This window comes from Mytilus trossulus, chromosome 12, assembly GCF_036588685.1.
Source record: "Mytilus trossulus isolate FHL-02 chromosome 12, PNRI_Mtr1.1.1.hap1, whole genome shotgun sequence".
NCBI classification, from domain to species: domain Eukaryota; kingdom Metazoa; phylum Mollusca; class Bivalvia; order Mytilida; family Mytilidae; genus Mytilus; species Mytilus trossulus.
The window spans coordinates 10,547,375-10,570,909 of NC_086384.1; the positions used below are offsets into that span (position 1 = coordinate 10,547,375).

General features: G+C 31.5%; 3 long non-coding RNA genes across 3 annotated transcripts; all 3 read right to left on the reverse strand.

Annotated features, from left to right (window-relative positions):
• Positions 1-708: 708 nt before the first annotated feature.
• LOC134692045 (uncharacterized) lies at positions 709-4,331 on the reverse strand. The gene is made up of 3 exons (XR_010102212.1): positions 4,212-4,331; positions 3,625-3,639; positions 709-781 (listed from the first exon to the last, which is right to left on the reverse strand). It is a non-coding gene; the product is annotated as an uncharacterized LOC134692045 (long non-coding RNA).
• A 5,797-nt stretch (positions 4,332-10,128) lies between these two features.
• Positions 10,129-13,786, reverse strand: LOC134692047 (uncharacterized). Its single transcript, XR_010102213.1, has 4 exons — positions 13,678-13,786; positions 13,206-13,229; positions 11,318-11,422; positions 10,129-10,230 (listed from the first exon to the last, which is right to left on the reverse strand). It is a non-coding gene; the product is annotated as an uncharacterized LOC134692047 (long non-coding RNA).
• Positions 13,787-20,134: 6,348 nt separating this feature from the next.
• LOC134693115 (uncharacterized) lies at positions 20,135-21,956 on the reverse strand. The gene is made up of 3 exons (XR_010102337.1): positions 21,750-21,956; positions 21,078-21,135; positions 20,135-20,152 (listed from the first exon to the last, which is right to left on the reverse strand). It is a non-coding gene; the product is annotated as an uncharacterized LOC134693115 (long non-coding RNA).
• Between the last annotated feature and the right edge of the window lie 1,579 nt (positions 21,957-23,535).

A 23,535-nucleotide genomic window follows, 5' to 3' on the forward strand; every position in this document is an offset into this window, starting at 1 on the left:
CAGGAATCAGTGACACAATCTATAATGAATAAAGTATACTAGCATAGCAAACACAGCTAAAGGTTGAATGAGAGTTGATACATAGTCCATGTTTACAGGAATCAGTGACACAATTTACAATGAATAAAGTATACTGGCATAGCAAACACAGCTAAAGGTTGAATGAGAGTTGATACATAGTCCATGTTTACAGGGATCAGTGACACAATCTACAATGAATAAAGTATACTGGCATAGCAAACACAGCTAAAGGTTGAATGTGAGTTGATACAAAGTCCATGTTTACAGGGATTAGCGACACAATCTACAATGAATAAAGTATACTAACATAGGAAACACAGCTAAAGGTTGAATGAGAGTTGATACATAGTCCATGTTTACAGGGATCAGTGACACAATCTACCATGAATAAAGTATACTAACATAGCAAACACAGCTAAAGGTTGAATGAGAGTTGATGCAAAGTCCATGTTTACAGGAATCAGTGACACAATCTACAATGAATAAAGTATACTAGCATAGCAAACACAGCTAAAGGTTGAATGAGAGTTGATACATAGTCCATGTTTACAGGGATCAGATACACAATCTACAATAAATAAAAAAAAACTGGCATAGGAAACACAGCTAAAGGGTGAACGAGAGTTGATACATAGCCCAGGTTTACAGGGATCAGATACACAATCTACAATAAATAAAAAAAAACTGGCATAGGAAACACAGCTAAAGGGTGAATGAGAGTTGATACATAGTCCATGTTTACAGGGATCAGATACACAATCTACAATAAATGAAAAATACTTGCATAGGAAACACAGTTAAAGGGTGAATGAGAGTTGATACATAGTCCATGTTTACAAGGATCAGTGACACAATCTCCAATGAATAAATTATACTGTGAATTCATTTATTTTCGTGGGTACCAATTTTCGTGGATTAATGAATAATTGTATTTTTGTGGATATCTGATTTCATGGTTTTGCAAAAGTCTTCGTATAAGCCTTTGCATAACTTGCATTTCATTGAAGATTTAAATTTGTGGTTATCCTTTACCCATGAAATTCAATGAAAAATAGTAAACCAAAATAAAGTGATATGATTAATGACCACTAAGGCCGTGTTAACATTGACCAAAACTCGGTAACGTTCCCATTGATAAAACTCAATGTTTAAATGTAGTTTAAATCATGTTTTGTCTACATGCAGTCGATAGTTAATATAGATCTTGTGTGGGTTAATTGTTCACAAAATTAGGTATTTAGAACATGAATTTTACCATAGGAAAAACGTTTTTGGAATGAAATTGTTTTTCAGAACAATTATTAATAAATTTCTTTACAGAAATATTTGTCTAAAATTAGGCCCCCAGTTTCTCGTTTGATAAGGTTTGACATTGTCATTTCGGGGCCATTTATAGCTGACTATGCGTTGCATGTATGGTCTTTGCTCATTGTTGAAAGTCATACAATGAGCTATAGTTCTTAATTTATGTGTCATTTTGGTCTCTTGTGGGAGTCGTCTCTATGCAATAATACCACATCTTTTTTTTTTATATTGGCATATTTCTTTGTTTTAATTTTTTTTTTAAGAAGCTTTATAAATCCCTTATCAGGAATCAAAGCATCTTCATTGCCGAAATCATAATTCATTTTAAATGGTCTTCCCGAATCGACTAGCCGTACACAAAAATATTTGCCACTAGTCTTTACTCAATCAACGATTCCCTCATAAATGCATATTGAAAAAAAGTGTGTGTTAAATTGTTTGTTCTTTGTGTAGTGGTGTCTCATATCTGTTAAAATACACTAAGAAATGAAAAAAAACCCACATTATACACATCCTTTTTTTGCAAATACTCCATGGAGAAGAAATGTCATTTGAAATAAACAGGAAAGATAGAAATGAAGTGATTCGTAACAGCTCAATACTTTCATAAAGGAGCAAGCACTTGACTTCAAGGGGAGTGTTATGGCATGCCATAAAACCGGGTTCAACCCACCATTTTTTCCTTTTAAAATTTCCTGTACCAAGTCAGGAATATGACCATTTTTTGTTATAGTTCGTTTCTGCGTGTGTTTAACGTTGTGTTTCCGTTGTGTCGTTTGTTTTCTCTTATTTTTGAGTGTGAATTCAAATATTCCTATAAGACGTGTCACGGTACTTATCTATCCCAAATTCATGTATTTGGTTTTGATGTTATATTCGTTATTCTCGTAGGATTTTGTCTAATGCTTAGTCCGTTTCTCTGTGTGTTACATTTTAATGTTCTGTCGTTGTTCTCTTATATTTAATGCGTTTCCCTCAGTTTTAGTTTATCACCCCGATTTTGTTTTTTTGTCCATGGATTTATGAGTTTTGAACAGCGGTATACTACTGTTGCATTTATCTTTGCTATTTTTTCTGAGTCAGATTTTTTTTATTCGCGCGAAGGGGTTTATTCAGTCCTTAGTTTAAGCCAGCCATCAAATATATATTTTTTTCAATATTTAACACTATAATGTATGAGGAAAATCTTAATACCTTTTTAACATCTGTTTGACCATTATATTTTTTTTTTTTATCAAATTGGGGATCAGAATATTTTTCAAGGAATAAAACCCCGTTACACCCCTAGAAATGTTGTCCGGAAAATTGTTCATTCTGGTCTTTACATGTAACAGCGTAATGAACATTTGAATGACATATAGTTTAGAAGTGTGAACAAATCTTATGTACAGGTAATAGAACAAGGTGTATAGATGTGAACAAATTTAATGTGAAACCTGTGCACATTACATCGAGCTTATTGTTAACATGTTTACTGTTCATGGCGTTTAGTGTGAACACGGCATAAGTCACTTTCACAGTTAATCGTAAATTTATTAAAATAAGGAGATGTGATATGATAGCCAAAGAGACAACTATCATTCAATGCGTTGGATAATTTAAAAAACACATCTATAATTAAATGTTTGTATTTGTTCTTTCGCGTACGGAACAAAATATTTAAAAAGATATAGAAAGAAAAACAATTATATATCGAAATTACACGAATAAACTGTACAAAAGAAAGAATTAACCAATTATGTTACACAAATAAAAGAGAAAACAGTGTAATACATATAAACACGACAATTTAGCTCGAAGCAATTATAAAAGCACATTTTCATAGATTATCTTAGCTGTTTTTGCCAAAACTTTTAGAAATTTTGGTACACAATGCTCTTCAACTTTTTACTTTATTTGGCCTTTTGAACTTTTTGGTGGATTCGAACGTCACTGATGAGTCTTGTAGACGAAACGAGCGTCTGGCGTATATACAAAATGTATCTATTATAGGTTTAATTCAACCCCCCTAGCCCCCCTTTTCATAACAGAATTACAGAAGAATATGACAGTTATTCTGGCATTAATATTAAGTATAATAGAGGAGAGGCGAAAGATACCACAGAGACATTCAAACTCATAGATTGAAAATAAACCGACAACGCCATGGCTAAAAAATAAAGAGACAAACAGACAGATAAAAGTACACAAGACATAACATAGAAAACTACAGACAAAGCAAAACGAACCCTACCAAAATCTAAGGGGAATATTGTTTGCACCGGAAGGGTGAGCAGATTCTAATATGTTGATACTTACGATCAATGACAATAGCTGAAATAAAACAAATATCATAGACTTCCAAATAAATGCCGATTTGAAAATGTCAATAAAATTTCATCAACAAAGAATTATTTTCCTTTAACAACATCATTTAATATCTATTTGAAATAATGACTTTTTACAATATCCTTAAGGAGTCTAAGTTTATCTTATCATGCTTATGTTCCATGTTACATTCCACTAATCACTCAGGGAAAGTTTTAACATTCTTATTACATCAAATTTATGTTAAATAATATCACTCATTACGATTATTCATATGTATTCTAATTGTTTCTAAACATTACTTTCAATTGTTTAACATTACCGTTTATGGCACTCATTCAGAAAAATTGAGAAAACATTGATATTGTTTTGTCTAATGATCAGATGTGTTATAGGCTTCGTAAATAAAAAACTAATACTTGTTAAAAAATAGTCAAAATATTTTTCGTCAGAAATTATAAATCCAAAAAAAAAATCATAATTCTTTAATATCCAATCTATACAAATATCATCTGAATATAACATAAGAAATGTACGAAATTTGATTTACTTAACATGATCACTAAGGCCAATAATACCTATGCTACATGTACTTCCAGTATAACCTCTGTCACATTGACATGTATATCCATTTAAAGAGTTTGTACAGCTTCCATGAACACAACGATTGATACTGCAATCTACGCAACAACAAAAAAAGATTCAATATTAAATTCAAAAGCAACAAATTCTCTTGAAAACAAATTTTACATACTGAAAGGCAATTATTCTAGTTTTGCAAGCTGTTTTCGCATCAGCATAAAATTGAAAATGGAAATGGGGAATGTATCAAAGAGGCAACAAACCGACCATAGAAAAAACAACAGCAGAAGGTCACCAACAGGTCTTCAATGTAACGAGAAATTCCCGCACCCAGAGGTGTCCCTCAGCTAGCCCCTAAACAAATATATACTAGTTTAAAGATAATGAACGCCATATTAATTTCTAAATTATGCATGCAGGTTCTTCAAACCTACAAAAAATGTATAAACTAATGAAAATTAAAAACGTAAACACCTACACTTAATATAATCCTTGATGTCGTAAACATATATATTCAAACTAGGTTAATAGTTGCAAAGACGAAGCCAATTGTATTTTGTCGTTATTAAACTGTTTTAACGTCAATTTAAATCAATTTGTATACAGTGAGATTTGTACCCTTGATAATTTAAAGGAAAAAACAAAGAGCCAAGTCAACTCAATGACCATCAAAATGTGATGTATATGTATATGGCAGGAGTTACAAGCAACAAATGTAATCAGCGTGTTAAGTATCAATATTTAAAAAAAATTGACAGTTATTAATGTCTTGATAAAGAAATAAGGTTGATACTTACGATCAACTGCAATAAAAGAAATAAAACAAATATCCCATAACTACAAATTAACTGGCTACTTGTAACGATCATGTAATTTTGATTTAATCAACAAAGAAAATCTTAATTCTCCTATATCAAATATGTACAAATATAACAGATGTTTTACGTCTCATCAAAATTCTGGTGGTATGAACAATTGTTTCCGTTTTCTCTCAATCAGATTGTTGTATTGTCTACTTGTACACCATAAATTAATGTTAATTAAAAAGTGAAATAACAAGGTTTTATAACCTCTTATTACAACATAGATTTTGTCTAGTACTATATTTATTTGTCAGATATGAATTCTAAATATAGAAAGAAATAAGAATGGACAATGCATATTATTGAATATAAGAACTGTTACTTACCATTTATTTCTAAACGAAACATGGAATATGTAAATTGGTTTTCAACGTACCGATTAACATTTCAATCAAACGCATTTAAACGATTTATTGGTAAACTTTTTATTTAATCATTTGTTGATTTAAACTTTGCTTCAATTTCTTAGAAGGATTTACTGAGTCGGTGCCTTTCAGATGTAAACACATTTACATATCGTTTAGCTATTTATGTGTTATTTTCAATATAGCTACAAATTACCACGATTTCTTACTTTTTTCCTATCTCAGAACATAATTTCATCCAATGATCTCTCAAGTTTTTGAACAACTCCATTTGGTTGGTGAACAGCTTAGTTGAGCCTATATTATGTCCTTATTTGTTCACTATACTGATTCTAAATAAATCTTATAACCTATACACAAGGCCGTTAGTTTTCTCGTTTGAATTGCTTTAAATTGTCATATCGGGACCTTTTACAGCCGACTATCTGTATGGGCTTTGCTCATTGTTGACGGTCGTACGGTGACCTATAGTTGTTAATGTCTGTGTCATTTTTGGTCTCTTGTGGACAGTTGTCTCATTGGCAATCATTTCACATCTTCTTTTTTTTTATACTTATTAATTTATGCATTTATTTAGATCTGTCAAATAATCCAATCGAATAATGTATGTCAATAGATTGATTATAACACACATTACGATGAATACTTACTAGTATTACACGTCAAACCGGTATACCCACGATAACAAGAACAACTGAAGCCAGTGGCTTGATTTGAACATAAACCATGTGCACAGGGTGAATCATGACAGTCTATGGTAAAATATATGAATACAAATGTTATTTTTAATTTTATATCGTCTACAACTATGTGTACCTTTATCTATTATTTGATTTAAGGATACTCAACCCTTATATTTACTACAGTATTCATCACATTAGAAAGATATAATTTATGTCATTTGTCACCACGGTTAAAACAAGTGACATAATATTACCTCCCTTGAAAAAGACTAAATACTGGGTCTTTTCATTGCTTGTTCCGTTTTAGCAAAGGGCCTTACCAATCAATAATTCACGAGAAAAGGATCTGGTAAATAGTAAAAATTGATAAAATCAAAACTTCCATTTAATGTTACCATTTCCCTTTTTGATAGCTAACGACGACTACAGCAGAAAAGCTTTGTGTAAAATTATTTCAAATGTTTGCTAAACGAAAATATTTCTGAAGAACTGACTTCAACTGTTTTTCTATTGGTTGTTTTTCTCTCTGAAACAGGCTTATTATCTGTATATATACATATATGCGGCAAGGTCACGGAAGTTCAAGGAAAATATTCCAAATGAACGTTTTGATATTCAGCAAAGATTTTTAAAATAACATTTAACGGACCTGCTTTTAATGTTAACATTGAATAATGTATAAATAGAAAAGACTGCAAATACATGCACAAAACATAAGACGACTTTTACCTAAATTTTATAGAAAATTATACCAAAAAAAATCGACTTTACAAATATATATATATTTAAGTTTTGAACGTACACTAACAGATTTTCAAAGGGTCCAATACTTCTAAATAGAATGTTCACATCACAAGAACACACCAGTATAACTATATTTTTGAAAATTGTTACATGCTTAGGACTTTGTAAAACAATGCGAAAATCGATTTTGGATTTCATTTTTCCCCATTTTGTTTTTATCAATATGCCACACAGAAAGTTTCAGATTTCAGTTTCAAATGTTTTGTTAAATCTGGCCTAGACTATTTTTGCTAATATTAAAGTATTGTCAATTTCAACATTCTATTAACAGTAAACATACACACCTTCGACTTTTGTTAATTTGATTTTTTTTAAATTTGGTGTCCTACCGGTATTTTTGTCTTTCGTCGTTTTTCGCAATGGCATTTTCAGTTGTTTTCGACTTCAAAAAAAGGTTTGCATTTCCCTATGATCTTCAACAACTATACTTACAACGTACTGGACATTGGTATTGTGCCGTACTTATGAGACGTTTCCGTCATTAATCCGTTCAACCTTATGTCGTTTCGGTCATACACCCGTTCATGCTTGGTCATATCGGTCCATTTTTACTTTTTTCCCCTTAACATTTTTCATGTAATATTAAGGTAGTCGAACAAATGAAAGTTTTCAACGACCTTGACTGGCTATACAGCCCTTGCACGATTGACCCTGGGTTACGCCTTATTGGGCATTTAATAATTTGATTAATGGCAGTTACAATAAATGAATGTTTTAACGACCTAAACTGGCTTTGTATAAGGTAGTTTATGAGTATAGCGCCATTTTAAATTGAACAATCACAGTAAATAAACGGTCTAGCACTTTGTCAAAATCTATAAAAATTGGAGACAAATTTGAAATCTATTGTTTACAATAATTATATACAAAAAGACGACTCAGGTATTCATTGCGTTATCGAATTTTTTTTTACAAATAAGCCATTTCAGGGGAGATAACTTTTTAGTACAAACTTATACTGCAGATATTTTGAATTTTTCGTTTTTTTACTTCTAGCAAGAAAACAAGTTCGGTGACACCATTTGTTATTTTTATTTTCATAAAAAAGATTATAGAACCTATCTTCACCTATTTTATTTTCAAAATTGTGTATCATAGGTTTCTATTTAGGCACAAAAATGTGTTTTTCATGAACAAACTAAGAGATGCTAGCAATTTTGAACGATCCATACCTTGAACAATAGCACAACGATCCATACTTTATAGTTTTTAAAGCATTGTAAAATCTTCATTTTAGCAAAGTATAAGAAAATTTTGTCATTATTATTCTATACCCCTTAACTACCTGAATGTTGTTTACTTTTACAAATAGTAGCATGGATAAAGAGTTGTCTCATTGGCACTCATATCACATCTTCTTATATTTATTAATTAATTCTACATCAGTGATACAGACTTTTTTAATTAGATAAACATGAAGCAGAGTACTGAAAATGTCACAGTCGGCATTTCAGGGCCTTTTATATCTGTCTATATACGGTATTAAATTTGATCACTGTTGACGGCCGTACCGTGACCTATAATTGTCAACTTCTATGTTATTTGATCTCTTCATAATTGCACATCCTTAATTAAGAAGGCTCGAGGGTACAACTTTAGAAAAACTTGAAACATTTTTTTTTTTCATTATAAATATTATTTATGACATTATTAGTTGTTACTTTATGATATTGTACAACAATCAACCTGATTAACACTCTTTACTACCATTATCTTTTAGAAACGTGACCAAATTTGACTTTTAAGTTTAACATTGTGTACTTCTTATCAAACTCAAATTAAAAAATTAATGGTACTTTTAATCTGCAGTCAACTTCTAATTCACTTTCAAATATTCAAGTTATATAGGTGAACAAATCATAATAACAAAATATCGTTTGATCTTAAATAAAGGTATGACTGTAGATATATTTTGCCGTCACCTTAATTTTCATAATAGCATTACTTTCCTTTTGTATACATGTTGTATGCACATTGATTGCTACATATAGTATACTAGTATATTCCAATGCATTTTGCATATTAAGGTATACAAAAGCTTCTTTTTAATCTTATGTAAAAAGGAGGGTGAGTAAAGAGATTTAGAGAAGATACTTTGTTAAATATTGAATTCACTCACTTGTCGATATTACAGTGTTGAAAAGGCCACTAATTACTTTAAAGTGTTTTAACAGAGATATCATACTCATTAAGTATTCGATAGTGATTATGTTAGGGGAAACAACAATAAAAATTGACAAAAACCAAGTAGGTAAGTTGACAAAAGGAACCCGCCTGTTATAAACGGATAACACGACAGGCAAAGTGAAAGAAAACCAATGGGAAATTCACAGGTCACAAAAAAAACACTAAAGAGTCAAAACGTGCTTTGTTCTACAGAAAGTTCACACATGTAACCACCACTGTTATTTTAATCTATCAGGTAATCAAAATAGCTTGAAAGAATATGACGAACACTTAGGCGCAAATTGTAAAATAATTTAAGTATGCAAAAGGTTTATATATTAGCAGGGTTCAATGATCTCAATATTTCGCCTAAATATCTGTCAGTTTCTATTTAAAAAGCGATAACATCTAGTTGTTTTGTAGCTTTACTTACGATTTATTACTGTAATATAAAACAAACATATTAAATTAGTGAAGATATATGATTGATATTGAATAAGAAGAGTATATAACATTTGAATTCTAATCTGACTTTAAAATGTTTCAACTTGTTTCATTCCAATATACATTTTTGTACCTGCATCCCTTTTTTGAAGCAATTTGTTAATATTTTATTACCTAAGTCTTAATTGTACTATAACTTTATCTATTTTAAACAAATTTTTGGTTTTATTCAATATCATTAACGGACTTTTTCTGCTATTCGAATATACACTTTTAGTAAAGAACAACTAATTTATCGATATATATTTTGTATAAAGGTTATAATTCGTTTTTTTGAATAAGGTTAAGTAATCACTGAAATTGGAACTAAATGTGTTGAGCATACACAAATGTTCCCGTCAGTTGCAAACTCGATGAGTAGAATATTCGAAACAAAACGAAAACCTAATCTATAGCTTATATAACTAAAACTATGAAACTATATGTACATTTTAAATACATTTGTAGCGTATTCAGGTAAAATAGAAACAAAAAATATTTACACAAAACACTAACCCTATAAAATGATATAATAAATACTGATCTTACCGGTTTCACATAGTGCTCCAGTATATCCGGCGTCACATTTACAGTGGTTCCGATGAGAGGCACTTCGAAAACACTTTCCATGGTGACATCCGCAATCCAAAACTTGAAAGTACATTTTTAAAGTCATTTTGGGCGAAAAATATAGGAATGAAAACCGTAAATGATTTTTGTATGAATTTTATCGCGGATTTAGGTTATTTATTTGATTGTACATTGTTTTGTTTATCTTATTCCTGTTTTTAAGATCATGATGAGATTAATATGATTTAAAAAACCTTAAGATAAGTTATAATTATTATAAGATATTTGAAAGCTTTAAAGTTAACAATGTTTGTGCGATAGTTCAGGACTAACTGTTTATCATTAGTCATCACAATTTACTTGCTGTTCCTGTCAGATTTGTAGGTTTTCCTAACGGACACCATGTCAAGTTGGTTTATCGTTATGAAATACTTAGTATCTAATTCAAAGAAAACAACGAATAGAATTGAACTGTTGTAACCACAATCGCGTCCTCTTTTCCATGAATGTGACCAGTTGTACTTACGTGACCAACAAAAGGAGTGCTTAATAAAGAGCAGGATCTGCTTACCCTCCCTCTGTGTTTGGTGGAATTCATGTTGTTAAGTCTTTGATTTTCTGTGTTGTAATTCGTATTTTTTTTAGTTTCTTTTCATGGTATAAAACTAATCCGTTTGTTTTTGACGAATAACTTGGAATAAGTTTGAATTTTCCACTGTGTTATTCGTCTATAGATTTGTTCAAATCAACACATGAAAAATTTCCTTCTACTTTATTCAAGCAGCAGAACAAACAAAACAGAAAACATAGGTTAAATATATCAAATCTAGTGGTCGAATAATATTATTTATTGTCATTAGGAAACATCACACATGTGTATGCGTAAGCAATAGTCATAGTTATGACATAAGTTAATTTGGAAATGTTGAATTAAGCCATACATGCAATAAAAGCCGACGATTTTGTAAAATTTACCTATAAATGTTAACTGGGCGTCCATATCTTTGAAATGGACTGTACCAAGTCAGAAATAGGACAGTTGTTGTCCATTCGTCTGATGTGTTTTATCGCTCGAGTTTGCCATTTTATTAGAGATACTCCGTTTTGAATTTTCCTAGGAGTTCAGTATTTGTGTGATTTTACTTTTGTTTAGCATTAGATCACTTACTTTCATTACAGTGAGTTCCTTTAAAGCCAGGTGGACAGATACACACAAAACCATGTTCCTTATTTTGGCATGTTCCACCATTATGACACGGTTGGCTAGCACAGTCTGAGAATGAACGACAAGAAAAACTAAGAAGTATCAATAATTAAATCTATAGAAAAAATAAAATGCTGCGTAAAGATCTCGTGCATTTTGCTGTGTTTAACGCCCGATTCTTATAACACGACGGGTGCCACATGTAGAGCAGGATCTGCTTACCCTTCCTGAGCACCTGAGATCATCCCTATTTTTTAAAGGGGTTCGTTTTGCTTATTCTTTAGTTTTCTATGTTGTGTCATGTGTACTATTGTTTGTCTGTTCGTCTTTTTTAGTTTTAGCCTTGGCGTTGTCAGTTTGTTTTCGATTTATGAGTTTGGCTGTCCCTCTCGTATCTTTCGTCTATCTTTTATATAATTTAAGACAAGAATGTGATATTCATTAACTATAAAGTATGCTAATTTTGCGTTATTTTGTAAAAATTGACCCAAGGTGAGACTTAATTATTTGACAAGAAACATGAATGGATTTGCAGTAAACGAATACCATTTTGATTTAAAAAAATGATAAGAATATGGATTGTATACTAAAAAAAGAGAGGGAAGGTATAAAAAGAAAAAAACAGAAAACCAAAATACAATATCAACAGACAAAAGATTGGCTAAAACGTTTGAAAGACATACAACGGTTCTCAAATTACTACAAGCATCCCGAAACAAGAATGGAACATCGATGCTTTGTCTTCCAACTTATCATTGATTCTGAATATACTGCAGTTTTCAACCTTATACACTGCTTCTGCACGGACAGTTAACTTGATACACTCTGTGCGACAAAGATGTAAATAAAATTGAGGATATCAAATCCACATGAAATCCAGGACAAAAATAAAATTTGTTTATAGAAGTATGCCACACATGTCAGTAATTATGTCCAAATTGCAAAACTGTGACACAACTACTGATATTTTTAATTTTTAAATTCGTAATCATAGACCATTAACGTTATAATGAAAACTTTTGTAAGTAGAGATTACTGAGTATGGTATGTAATTCATTTCGTTGTAATTTGTTAGTCATTTCCTGTTTATGAGAAAAGCAAGTATAATGATAAGTATATCAGGTATGATTGACAATGAGACAAAAAATCAAATGAAGTAAAAAATATATCATTATATCATATGCAACCGCACACCTATTTCACGATGCGTAACCACAGTATGCCAATAAACAATGTAAACTGTACAGCAATTATAGGTATCACATCACAATAAGGTATGTAGTTTCGCATTTTGGCTCCTGTGGATTTGTCAAATATGACAGCTAGTGTGCAACAAAAGATGGGTTTATATGAACATGAACATTGTGTAATGTATGTATTATGGCATGTTTTCTGTATGACAGTTCGTATTTTCATATCTATATCAGACATGGGTCCGGCAATAATTGTAAAATTTTATCAAACTTTTTGTTGCACGAATTTTGTGATTAAATTTTTGGTTGAAGACATTTGGTAGATTAATGTCAACAGTTTCAATAAATGTTTAAATCAATGGCATTGCAATGCTAGTTTGGACCAATTTGGGGGAGGGAATGTGTCATAAAACTTTTGAAAATAAAATCTATGGAAGATACTGCTTACATATACACTTGGATGACGCACACAGTTAGCTTAATGACCTTTATGAATTAGAAAGCCAGGAAAAGAAGATGATTAAACATTTTGGGGTTTAATTTTAATGTTATTTTCTAATATTTGAGTGCTACTATAAGTGTTATGCAAGATGTTTTACAACTAGCAGGATTGCACTACTGAACTGATAATTCAAATGAGAAGAAAAGACGTGACTTACGATCTACATGATAATGGTGAACAGCTGAAAACAAGAAAATACATCATTCAACACCTCTATATGTACATATTCTCTTGAAATTGAAAAAGGGAAAACACCCATTTTTAATTTAAACAATATTATAATTCGCGAATATAGGAACAATATAGTAGAACGTATTCTGTTTTCCCTTGTTCTCTTTGTTGATAACGTTTGGTTTTGTTCACTTTCATTGAGTTTCCATTTTTTAGTTACCGTGGAGTATTGAAACAAATTTATTTATTTATTTTTTCGCTTTATTTAAGCACATCGGTGGTTCTCGACTGTTTTCTAATCCTGGTCGTGTTGTTGTATCTTTGAAATATGTCCCATTTACTTTCTCAATTTTATTAAAAATAAAAAATCTTTTATTCTAAACTCATACATGTATAATAGACCCACTTTTTTATGTATCTAGTGTCCTTATTGGAATGAGCCACCGTAAAAGACTTACCATAGTTTTGACAATGAGTTCCATAATAATGTGCTGGACAGGAACAAATGAAATCGTGTTCCTCATTATGGCATATTCCACCATTAGCACACGGATGGCTGGTACAATCTGACAATAAACGACAGGAAAAACTTGCATTTTAAACATTTAAAGAAGTATCGGTTTTGAATTCCGAAGACGACACAATTCAGAATATAGATCACGTTTTTGCTAGGTCTTAATATAAAATAGTGGACAGCTACCTCCAATCAATGTCTGATTTTAAAGTGCGTTTAAGACAGGATGTGATGATGATTTTAACACTATGATGTCTTATGTGCTTGCGTTATTGTTTAAACTGCTAAAATTGACAACTCATTACTTTAGTTACTTAGAATCATGAACGAGTTTGCAGTAAACGAATAACATTTTGATTACATTTTTTTTGGTGTGTTTTAACGCCACTTTTAAGCCACACATTTGGGCAGTTTTTATTGGCGGAGGAAGCCGTAGTGCACGGAGAAACCCACCGACCTTCGACAAGAAAATTGAAAATCCTAGTCAATTAAGATTGGAGTCATGTGCACCGGCACGAGCAGGGTTCTAATTCACCATTTTGATTAAATGATTTGAATGCTAAACATATACTTAAAAAGGGGAATGTACAAAAAGGGGAAGCCAGAAATCCAAATCAAATATAAACCAACAACAAGTAGGCAAAACATCTACAAGACATACAACAGTTTTGATATCAGTACACCGATAACTAAAATAAAGCAGCACGATACCCATCCAAAACAGGGGTTGAAGTTTACAAATTAATTTACACTTTAACGAATTATAAATTACTTCAAACGTTTGTACATTTTCAGTGCAACGTTTTAATTTGATATAGGAAGATGTGGTGTGAGTGCCAATGAGACAACTCTCCATCCAAATAACAATTTAAAAATATTTTATTTTTTTTCATTTAGAACAAAAACAACTGGTTATTGTAGTTTCAACTTAAAAACTCCTGTTAAAAAAACATAAAAGTTATACTGAATTCGCCATAACCAATTTTATAAAGAGAAGTATAAATGATATGTACTGCATTTAATTGTAAATTTCGAGTTTTTACTTCTTAGAAAATGAATAATGAGCGTTCGTTCTGTGATGTGGTATCAACAGTTAGCCAGATAAACAATTTAATATGATTGGCAAAAAAAAGTAATGTAGTCCAAGATTATTTTACAACTAGCTGGAATGTAATACTGATTTGAAAACTCAAATGACAGAAGAAAAAATTCTCGACACTTACGATTTACATAAGAGTGAAGATGAACTGTAAAAAAGAAAATATAAAAAACGATTTTATGTGTAACTGTCTACTTTAAGACACGAGATTTATTGTTCGAAGCAAGCCACACATGTCCGTTATTATGTTCATAATGTAATGTTGTAACAAAAAATATTGTAAAGTTTTTATTCTTAAACCCGTGATCAAAGAACATAACAGCTATATTAAATGCGCTGAAACATGTTAAAAAAAGATGTAAAGAGAAGTTTGTATTGTTTTAGTTTTATTTCTTTAAACATGACTATGAAAAGGACCAGTGCCCTTTTTATGATTAGTGGACGACAGTTTTTCAAATAAAACAATTAAGTATTCGAAGCATTACTAATGTAGTCCAATATTATTGTAACACTGAACTGCCAATTAAAAAAACAAGCAAAAAAACAAACTTGGACACTTACCATCTACTTGATGCGATATAGAATGGGACTGTTGCGATATAGAATAGGACTGATAAGTTTCTGTAAACAAGAAAATGAGAATAATTAAATACTTAACCGTACACTTGAAATTGAAGTCATACATAGACAAAATCATATTCCTTAAATCAAACAGCATAACAATTTACGTATATAAGACAAATATAGTAAAAAGGAGTTCGTTTTTCCTAGTTCTGATAGTTTGATGTTGTTCGTTTTTATAGAATGTTTGAGTGATCTTGGAGTTCGAAGTTTTTGTTATATCCATGTGGTATAGACCTATGCTTTAAGTAAAATTATGGACAAACTGGTCGCATGTTTCTTATGTTAGAACACTTACCGTGGTGGTGACAATGAGTACCATAAAAGCCTGGTTTACAGGTACACACAAAATCGTGTTCCTCATTCTGACATGTTCCACCATTAACACAAGGTTGGCTGGTACAATCTGACAATGAACGACAGGAGAAACGAGCATTTTACAGCCGATTTCAATGAGTGTGTTGATTAAGGTAAAATATTTGGTTTGCTTGTTTGCTAGCTGTATCGTGAAGTCATTATCATAATAAGTAAGCTACCATACTTTAAGAGTGGACTAGTCCGGCAGATAACCTATCTATCTTTCTGTAGGACTAGACTACTTCGATAGGATAGTAGTATATCGTACCTTATAATGACTTTACAGTTCAGCTAGCAAGCAAGCCCACCACAGATATAAGCTTTAAAATTGAGAAAGGAAATTCCGAATTAATCAGAGCGACAACAACCCGATCATAAATCAGACAACAGCCGAAGGCCACCAAAGGGTCTTCAATGTAGCGAGGAACTCCCGCACCCGTAGGAGTCCTTCCTCTTCACCTACATATTCAATGGAAACGGTTGTAAACATTTGAAGAAGTATCTGTTATTGGGTCCACATAGAAAAAAATGCCTAATATACATTACATGTATGTTGTTGTGACTAAATATAAAAATTACCTCCTATCAACGTCCGATTTTATAGTGCATTTAAGACAGGGTTGTGATAATTGTTAACTATAATGGATGCTGTTTTTGCGTTATATGTTAAATTGGTCAAATTGACACTGTGACACTTGACAATAAATATAGGCGTGTTTGAAGTAAACGAATCACATTTTGATTATATAATTAGAACGCAAAATTTTACTTAGAGAATGATCGAAAAGGTACAAAAGGTGGCAACCAGAAATCTAAATCAAAGGAGTAGGTCCGGTAAGGACCGATTTTGGCCTCACATTTCAGGTTCATCTGACAAAAGATGTTGACCACTTTTTAAACACTTAAGTGTGTATTTTATTTGATCCACTTAATTTTTGTGAAAGATTTTTACTAATTTAGTCATTAAAGAACCGCTCCGAATCAAGCTTAAATATGAAAAATCTACCAAATATGCTGAAAAATGTCACTTTTAAGATGGTGTTTGTCAAAAATGAAAGTGTCCGCATCCGTTTTCATCCTCAACCTTTATATTAGTTATGTATTATCATGAAATACAACTTACGTTTAAATATTTTGGATGAACACGAATGCGGCCACTTTTGTTTTATACGGAAACCGTCTAAAATTTAACCAAAATGCTAGAATTGTAAAGATTTCAGTAATGTAGCATGACTTAATGGTTCTAATACTCGATATAAGTACATCGTAATGTCAAAAACAGCCCATACTTATGTAGCAGAAGCATTCTACTGTCCAATAGATAAATAAAAGTATACATTTTAACAATTTTGTAAAACTGCTATATTTTGGGGCCAAAAAGGGGTCGTACTGGACCTACTCCTTTAAACATATAAGCAAACGCGTCTTATAAGAGGGACGAAAAATACCAGGGGGACAATCAAACTACACTTAACAAACAGTCAATTAAAAACACACAAAAGAACACGATCCCCACTCGATGCAGGGATTGAAAATACAAATAACATTTGCATTTCAACGAATTATAAATTTCTTTAAACGCTTCCATAAGTATAATGTAAAGATTTTTTACATTTGTAATTTTGTAATATATTTGTACGATTCATTGTAAAGGTTCAAGAATTTAACAGTACAAAATATTAAGCTTTCAATCAGAAGATGAATGAACGTTCCCACTGCCTGTGAACTGTACGTTTTTGATGGTATTATGCAAGTTTCTGTTAGTATTCTGTTAGTTTATGATGGTATCCTGTTAGTTTCTGATGGTATTCTGTTAGTTTCTGATGGTATTTTGTTAGATTCTGATGGTATCCTGTTAAATTCTGATGGTATCCTTATAGTTTCTTATGGTATCCTGTTACATTTGGGTGGTAATATGGGGGATTAATCGTCGAACTTTTCATTGCTCGTGAATGCAAAACAGTTACCAGTTTCTTTCTTCTTACTGATTTTTCACGGGCACTTATTTTGATAAATAATTTCGGGATAAATTATGTGACAAATATGCGAAGAATATTAGTACGTCAAATACGCTTGATAGCCATGCAAAAGATATCTTAATAGAAGTATGTTACACATTTCCCTCCTTATGTTTGATATTTTGTTCATAATAACAAAAAAAAACTTGATAATTTTAACTCTTAAACGCATAATCTAAGATCATAAACGTCATTTGAAGGGGGCAATACCTTTTTATGCTAACCTGTTTAGCCTTTTTAAGGTGTTGTTAACTGTTATCTGAGATACATTTAAACTGTTAACTGTTTTCAACGCACTGTGTTAACTGTTTTCAACGCACTGTGTTAACTGTTATCAGAATGTTCGCATTTGTTGTTAACCGTTTTTGCCAAAATCAAGGTTAACGGACCCCCTTTTTCCAAAACACTTTGTAAAGAGAAATTATCTATGATATGCAGTGGTGCATTTCATTGTAATGTTTGAACTTAAATTTTTTTAAACATGAATAATGATAAGTTCCCAGTTTCAAATTTATATGATGTTTCAACGACAGTAAGTTAAATAGAACAATTTAATATGTGAAGCATTACAAGTGTACTAGTCATTTACAACTCACAGCTATGTAATACTGGAATGATAACACAAATAAAAAGAACACCGTCGATACTTACGATCTTCATGATGGTGAGAACGATCTGTCAACATGAAAATATGAAAAAAGTTTTAATATGCAACCTCCTTCTTGACATTAAGGGGTGTCAACTAAAGGCATCTGTGGTATACCGTTGTTCAATTATCATCAATAACATTACATTAATTAAACAGTAACATTTTACTTATCTAAGAAAAATAAAGTAAAAAGTAGTCCGTTTTTGTCTGTTCATTTAGTTGATAACGTTAGGTTTTATGAGTTTTAATGGACTTCCCAATTTTTAGTTAACTTAAAGTTCGGTGTTTTGCTATACTATTATAAAACAAATTTCAACTTTAAAATCAAATATTTCAAACACAGTTGGTTTTACGTAATACAATGTTTTCCTTTGAATGTTAGAGAGGGTTGGATAAGGATAGAACAACAACACAAACATTCACGACTTCAAATGTTTCCTTATCAGTTTCAACTAGTGGAATCATTTATATGTGCTGCTCTCGTACTAGCTAATCATATAGGCTTATAATCGCACACATTAGTTTCGTGAACTTTGGAAGATAGTTGACTTATTGGAAGTCATGCCACGTCTTCCTACTTTTATGTATTGCGGGCGGGAGCTATTGTTAATACAACCAGCCAACCTGCCGTTATTTTCAAGATACATTTTTTTTCTCAAATATATCGAGCAAACTACTTACTAAATTTTCTTATGTTTTCTATAAAAATCATGCAATTAATGTCATGTTCCTTTAAACTGTATAGACAGGAAAGGATAACAATATGCCCGGGCATTGTCACTATGCCAAAAACATATCATAGTTTTCTATGTGCAAAGAAACTTGACAATATAATAAAGCAATCATAATTAAAACGCAAAAACACTGTTAAGTTTCGACTCGTTACTGCTCAAAAGTTAGCTGATGAAATACACATCTACATAGCGAGTTCAAATTTTCTACAAAGTTTGATGAAACTAAGAGTTTAATTATATTCTCTTGTGTGAATTCAGGGAAGTTTCGATGTCAAATTGTTGCAATAGGGCAATCAGGACATATTTTTAAGTTCAAATGGACATAAAACTTAGAAAAAAAACAATTGACTAATAATTTACTGCATATCCACAAGGTAAGTCCTTGTTATCAGAAAAAAAAAAGTTTAGTAAAATTCTGTTGTGTGGTTTTAGAGGAATTGCGATTACAAAAACTGGCCAGAGAGAGGGCCATTTAATTTAAAAAAAAGGGTATGTTTTTTTTTCTAAAGAAATATTCTGATCCCTAATTTAGTAAAAAAATATTGTGCAAAAATAACTCGTTAGATAACGTCGAAAATTTAAAAAAAACCTCCCCCACCTACTTCAAGCTTAATGAATATGAAAACCTATTGCTTATAATATCTTTAAATGAACCTTATCACATGAAAACTGAACGTTAGCCAATGCACCATGAAGTCTATAAGTGGGATGTGTAGTGTCGTAATGTAAAACAGTTTCTTTCAAAAACAAAACTTGTATACATCGGTTCAAATGAAAAGGAAATCTAAACAATGGCTTGTTGTTTGACCAAAAGCTAAACAAACAAATAAATAGCGACACGAACCTCATTTAAAAAAAGGAACACCCAGTTCTATTTTTGAACTTGACATTGTTTTTAGAAACTATCATATATATGTACTTACCAACTCGTTTAAATGTATCTGCAAATTTTTTTACAAAATGTACTCATAGTTTAAACAAAAAATGAAATGACATGACAGTTAAACTCCTTGGAATAATGGAAGCCAAACCATAAAGTGGGATGTTATGCTTGCTATAAAACCATGTTAAACCTATTATGTAGTTGCATACTTTCCTAGGTTATACATGACAGTTGCTTTTCATTTGTACTGTAAATAATTATTATCGAGCGTTTGTTTTTGTCAAATCAAATGTCATGAACTTCTTCCTTTTTGGGGTTTGGTATTATAAAAATATGAAGTTTTAATGTTTAATTTCTATATGAACTAAACCCAAAAAGCTGTCAATCTCGTTTGTTTCTATCAATGTCTGATAATGTTACATATCACTGCAGCATGATGGTTTTCATTCTATTTGTTATGGTTGTGTTATAAATAACAAATAAACGTGTACTATAATCCTAGCTATTATTTAATTTTTTTTTTGCCTTATGGTACATGAATATTACTCATTATCGCTATTTTGTGCATTTTTCCTTTGATCTTTTTTGTGATCATTTTTCCATATCATGCTACTCGCTTGAGATGGCAAAGTACCGTTAGAATCTAAGGAGGCACGTGGCGTTGCTAAGGAAATTGACATGACATTGACATCGTCGTCATAGGAAAAATAGCGTCCCGGCGCAAGCGAGAAAAGCAATCTCGTTGAGATGATCAATGATAATCTGTTTATCGTTATTTTACCTATGACGACGATGTCAATTTCATATCAATTTCCTTAGCAACGCCAAGTGCCTGTTTAGTTTCTAACGATACTAAAATGCTTTTTCTGTTACTAAATACTATAAATAAAGTGTTTGAACACACAGAAAAGACCACTATTCAAAGCGAAGAAGGAACATTAAATTAGAAAAACAAAATAGTAGTTTTTACAAGGATAACATACCACAACACTTGTCCTTGCATGCTCCGTCCTGTCTTCTGACATAAAACGTTTCTTGGTTCTATAAACAAACAAAAACAAACTAGCTACAGATTAAGAACGGTGCGGTCATTACCGAAAATAAACTTATATCAGATTTATTATTTGTTTTTTTTTGTAAATCTAATCTTCAAAGGCTATACATACAGATTAATACACGTACGGATATCAACCCGAGGGGTTAGTTAAAAGGCTGATATGGGTCGAGGATGATACACGGGCCGGTATGAAAAAGAAAATTGTTTCAACCTTTTTTCCATATATTACCTATGTACTTACACACCGAGGCTGTCAATCACGATCACATGACGTCACATTGGGTTGATGGGTTATCAGAATGGGTGTGAATGTATGGGTATATTATCGCTCGTTACACATTACTAAAAAAAACTATGTATGTGATATGTTTTTTATTTGGACGGTATTATTTTAAACTTTAATATATTCACATATCTTCCATTTTTATCTATTTGTGTCCATTTGGTGTTAAATATAATAGATGTTTTGAAATATTGATATACATTGTAGATCACTGCTGCACAACTTTTAAAACACTATTGTAATATGCAGTTAAATAAAAACATTGTTTCATCAAAACTTATTTTTAAAATATCAAATTTAAACTAAAATTCTTACTTTTTGTACTTGTATCCAAAGTTCCTCTCCTATAAGTTTTGAAGAACCAATAAAGACAAGCGACTTATTGGTATAGCTACACCCATACTGCTCCTCAGGGAACTTGATGAACTCTATACACTCTAGCTCATTGTTTGGTTCATAATAACAAGGGATATTTTTACAAGAACAACCAATCCAAAATATGCACAGAAATAACAAAACGTACTTCATCTAAATGAATAAAAAATGTGTTTGAAATAAATAGACAGTGTTATCATATTTTGTTTTCTACTGCTAAGAACCAAAATAAAACCATTAAAAAGGGATTTTCAAACGCTATGTACCTATGCGAATGCATTAATCGTTTAAAGGGGGTTCCAACCGCTGCAACCTTACCTGCATGCGTCACTGCAAAATACTTTGAAAAACGACAAAAAGACAAACAGCAGTTTAAAATATACTGGTAATTAAACCAAAGACCGAGCAACGCGAACCCAACACAATACTAGGGGTATCCACAGGCGCTCTGGGAGCTTCTCCTCATAGACTTTCTTGAAATAATAAGCTACTTAGAGTCAAGATAAAAGCCAACCTGATGTTAAAACATATACAACACAGGCAACACGGGACAAAAGAGGGACGAAAGATACCAAAGGGACAGTCAACATGTTATTGTCTGAGATAAATGCAATCTTAGTATTTAAACAATTACATAATAATTTACAGTAAACAGTTACACTTTTTATATACCATGCAAATCCAAATGTTTAGAAGATATTAATCTTTATTTCTTATGTTATGTCACAGAAGACGCCGAGATAAAATAATTGTTTCATTAGGCTTTAATTTAAATGCATATGAGTTAACTAGATACTTAGCGAAAAAATGACATCAACTACATAATATCCATTTAAAGACCATAACGTGTTCGTTTATATCTCATAATAAAGAAAATTCTATATTTCAAATATTTTTTAAAATTTGTTCTAAAGAAAAGGGATTAAAACCACGTTTATAATACATCAGTTACAACTTCTTTTTAGCCTCTATTTATAATTGCATGTAATGAGAGGTGGGCGAATATACGAACTTCCATAAATATGAAACTTTTTATACGATGTTATATATCTGCATACAAATTTATATTGACTTATAACTAATGGTTCTCCTTCAAACTGACCTAATCAACAACTTATATATCCAACTTAGCAAAAGTATCAAACGCAATGGACAATGACTGACGGGGTCAGGGCAAATATCCACATTAATAAGATAAGCCAATGCTAATACAGCTGCATACCAAATATGATCTCCCTCATTCGGGGTAACCACTATACATCGAGACCACCTAATACTTATGGTTCCCCCAAGATACATTACAATTTGCATTAAATGAAACAACTTACGTTACGAATTATTGTACATACACTGTGTGGAACTTACATGTACATGACATAATGATATGTAAGATAAGACATGTTCTAAATAAATCGTACTGTAATCTCCATATGGACATAGTGATTTAGCGGTGATATATAGCCATTCTTTCTCCATGCCAGTTTTTTCACGGGGAAAACTGGCATAAGCCCGGGGGGAAAACTGTCATGTGCCAATTTTTCCGCTGGGGAAATTTTGGATCATTGCTGTTCTTCCCCTGTGGAAATTTGTAGAAATATAGTAGCTTTGAAAGTCTCATCATGCATGCGAAGGGAATGGGGCATATCTGTTTTCTCGGTTGAAATATTTTTAACATAGTTTTGTTCAATAACAACAAAAGTATTTTTGAAAATTCAATGTCGTCTTG